The sequence below is a fragment of the Euprymna scolopes genome, chromosome 24 (assembly GCF_053919585.1).
Source record: "Euprymna scolopes isolate OS-2025 chromosome 24, ASM5391958v1, whole genome shotgun sequence".
NCBI classification, from domain to species: Eukaryota; Metazoa; Mollusca; class Cephalopoda; order Sepiida; family Sepiolidae; genus Euprymna; species Euprymna scolopes.
In genome coordinates, this window is record NC_136505.1 from 42,328,738 (window position 1) to 42,333,055 (window position 4,318).

Consider the following 4,318-nt stretch of genomic DNA (forward strand, 5'->3'; position numbering starts at 1 on the left):
CTTGACAGAGTACGAAATAGGCTTCGTGGCTTGAGGGGTATTCGCTTCTCTGCAACTTCTCTCCCACAGGAGAGACGTTATGTGCCTGTTTTTCTTTTATCATTACTTCCATGGCAAGTGCTCGTCTGAGCTCCAATCTCTAGTCCCCCCTCGCCAATCTTTGACGATAAACACCCGTCTAGCTGAAACCACTGTCACAAATTTCCCCCACTCCTTATCTGTGCAAAAACCAAAACGTAGATTCAGTGAACAAAGCTTCTTTCTTAGAAGTGCACGCATGTGGAACTCTCTTCCGTTTTCCTGTTTCCCACCTTTCAACCTGGATGTCTTCAAGTCCAATGTAAAGAAATTTCTGATGAACCGCCCCCTTAAGTAAGACAATTTATCAAATCTCAAATACTAACGATTACTACGATACTATTTCATTGATTACTGTACACGCAATAATCCTTATCCCTGAGTGGCTTCCAGGCCTTGATAAGTGGTGACTACCTTGTAAAAAAAAATAATAATGTTGTACATTTTTCAACACATGTGTAGATATTACTACCGCTATTATGTGGTATATTCCTTAGCATATTGGTAGAAATTACTAATCTTTCTATCTATCTTCTATCTATCTTCTCTATTCTATATAAATAAAATGAACTCATTTTTTCCCGTCTGATTTTGACATTAATAGGATTAAAAATCAAGATATTTCATGCAAATATAATATGCACAAACGGCAGAACAATATCTGAGGTGTGTTATAGGCTTATTATTTCTCAAATTCCTCGATAATCTTAGATTTCTATACTTTTTCTGCTGAGAAGTCACGGCCAAAATCGGTTAACATCAATGGAAGTGGTAAAATATTTTCTCTCTAATAAATTCCTCCTCCCCCTGCCACCACTTAACACCGTTTGGGGATCGTTCACAAGGAACAGTTGAGAAGAGAACACCGGTTTGGCTTCGTAGTTCTTTCATGTGAAGTTATTTAAAATCACTAAACTAAGCTGCAGTGCTCTGTGGCGTAGTGGTTAGCGTGCTGGACAATTCACATTATATTTTCACGTTCGCGCCGACCTACCGTAGTCGTTTTTTTTTTTTTTCCTAAACAACTGGAATGGACTTTTCTTGGTGGCCGAACTGTTAACGTTGCAGATGTTCTTTTTTGTTTTTTTTTTTTCACACTTTATTTTCCTACTTTTACTCATGACTCCGGGTTTGATCCTTCCTACTTACCTACCATAACATTTTTTAAAACTCCCCCCCGTCCCGGAAACAAACACTCGGGCAACGCCGGGTACCCCCACTAGTATAATTATATAGTACATTTTCAGCATTTTGTACATATAACTAAAGTAATGATGTAGTAATTTTTTCAACAAGTTTAGAGGTAACACTAATGTTATTATATAGTGAAGTTTAACATGTGAGTAGATATCACTAATATAATTATTGACTACGTTGTTCAACATGTTCGTAGATATACATTGTGTAATGCTGTAATACATTTTGCAACTTGTTTTAGATATGATTAATGTAATTATGCAGTACAAAGTTTAGCATGTTAGTAAATATCAATCACTTAGTATATTAACACAGGCATATAAATATATCTTACTTAATCAAGTAGTATGTTTTAATATGTATGTAGATATCACTAATGTAATGTAGTACATTTTAACACGTGCTGATATAACTTGTGTAATTATGTCGTACATTTTGAACTAATGTCAAATATTACTTATGAGCTTTTGCACATTTTTCAAAATGTTTGCATATATCATTAATGTCATTCTGTAGTACATTTTAAACATGTTTGTAAATATCGCTAATGTAATAATAATTTATATTAGTGTTATTTACAAACATGTTAAAAACTGGGCTACATGTAAAAAAAATATGTTACATAATAACATGAGATATCTACGCATACGAGATGCCTGTAATACGTTTCCAGATTTTTTTTTTGTATGGAAACTTTTATTTATATAATACACGCATGAAACTCTAGCCCGCTTCGTAGTAATTTCCTCCGACAGCAATACACTTTTGTACCGGTACAACAATTTCAGGAAAACTCCATGGAAGTCCTCTTGTGTAAACGTGTCAATAACCTACGTTAAAGCCTCTTTCATCTCCTTGATTGTTTCAAAACCACAGCCTTTTAAGTTTTCCTTGAGCTTAGGGAACAACCTAAAGGCACAGAGACCAAGGTCTATCTTTGTCAAATAGTCTATGACAAGGTTAGAGCACCCTCGAGACAATCTTCGAGCAAATCGTATATATCGTATATATCACTAATGTAATTATCAAGGAAAAACATCGCCACTTTTGCTGATACCAGATTCTGTCTCGGAATTGAGAAAAGTTTAGTCTAATTTTCGATTCCAAAATACGATATTTTTATTTATTTATTTGTGCTATTATTATTATTATTATTATTATTATTATTATTATTATTATTATTATTATTATCACTTTTATTATTATTATTATAATTATCATTATCATCATTATTATTATTGTGATTGTCGTTGTTGTTATTATTATTGTTGTTTTTGTCGTTGTTATTAATATTATTGTTGTTATTATTATTATCATTATCATTATTGTCATTGCTGTTGTTATTATTATTGCTGTTATTATTTTTATTGTTATTATTGTTCTAATTTTTATCATTATTATTATTATTAATATTGTTATTATTATTATTGTTATTATTATTCCTGTTGTTATCTTTATTATTATCATTATTGTAAGTATTATCACTATTGTTATTGTTGTTGTTGTTGTTATTATTATTATCAGTATTATTGGTATTGTTATTATTATTATCATTATTATTGTTATTGTTATTATTATTATTATTATTAGTAGTAGTAGTAGTAGTAGTAGTATATTATCATTCTCAGTTGAATCTTATGTAATACATTTTACAATGTGTTTCTAGATATCACTAATATAATTTTTTACATTGACAAAAACATTGTTCAACATGCCGGTATCACTTTTTTCATTGCTGGTAGAGGTAAAAAAAAAAACCCTGAAATTCTCACAATTATTTTATCATAATTTTGAATACAAAAGAAAAAGAACAAGATCATTGAGAAGTTTCTACGATTAAAAAGAAAATTATATCTAGCTTTTAAAAGTAGACGAGGGCACTTCGATTTCCCCTCTTAACCAAAATGTCAATCTTTCTTTTTTTCTTGGACAAGTTAAAAATCAGAATAGGTATTTGTAACGGAATCGAAAAAAATATTTGGAATGATCGTATTATTAGATGATAACTCGAAATCAGACTAAGTTTAACATAATGAAACGGGTGCATTAGATCGAAGCCATCGAAGAATCTAAACAAGGCAAAAGAAAATGGAAATCAAACCGTAAAAACAAAAGTGAATGAAATAAAAAGAAATCAAAATTAAAATCACGACCATTATGATCTTTTCGCCATTTTCTTGAACTGAAAACTAATTACCTCGGTGGAAATCGGACGCAATATTTATGTGTTCCAATTAACGTATTCTTTACTGACACAATATGTTTCATTCTTATTTGAAAAATGGCGACATATTGAAAATACATTAAATCTACAAAGTTCATTAGAAACGATTAGGATAAAAGGATCTACCGTTTGCCTTAATTTGTTAGACTTGATCAAGTTCACAATAACTATGTCTGTAGTGCCATAATACATTCAACTAATCACGTTGACACACCGGTTTCTGCTGGATCACCGAAGTTAAGCAACGTTGAGCCTGGCCAGTACTAAATGGGTGACCATTTGGGACTTCCAGGTGATGTGCGTGCTCTCCGCTTATCTCCGATACTGTTTCCAATTGCCCTGGTCTTCTCCTTGCCACTGGACCCAAACAGTGTCGATTCAGGAGAGGTGTGGTTAGGGATGCGCGATCCTTGCCTCGCAATTACACGCGCGACTGTCCCGACAGGGGGTATCCTTTGTCTTTCGAGACTGAACGGAGGCATCAATTACATGTAAGTAAATAATGGGCTCCTATTAAATTAATTTATCATGAAGACAGAGGGCTAGGATTCGGTGGATTTTTGGTATACATTGTGACAGTTAGTTCAAACTCCCTACTATTGACGCTGAATATGCTCAAACCCCACTTGGAAACCACATGCAGCGGTATACCCACGTGATACGAAGCTCTAATGTGTAGATCCAAATACATCATATGTGTACAAACATCACAATTTTGAATAACTAATAAAAAGGCAGGTCAAAGATGACTCAACCTTGTAAAGATCCCTAGATGTTGTACACCCTTCTACTCAAGCAGTTTTTTTTTTTAAGTCGAAC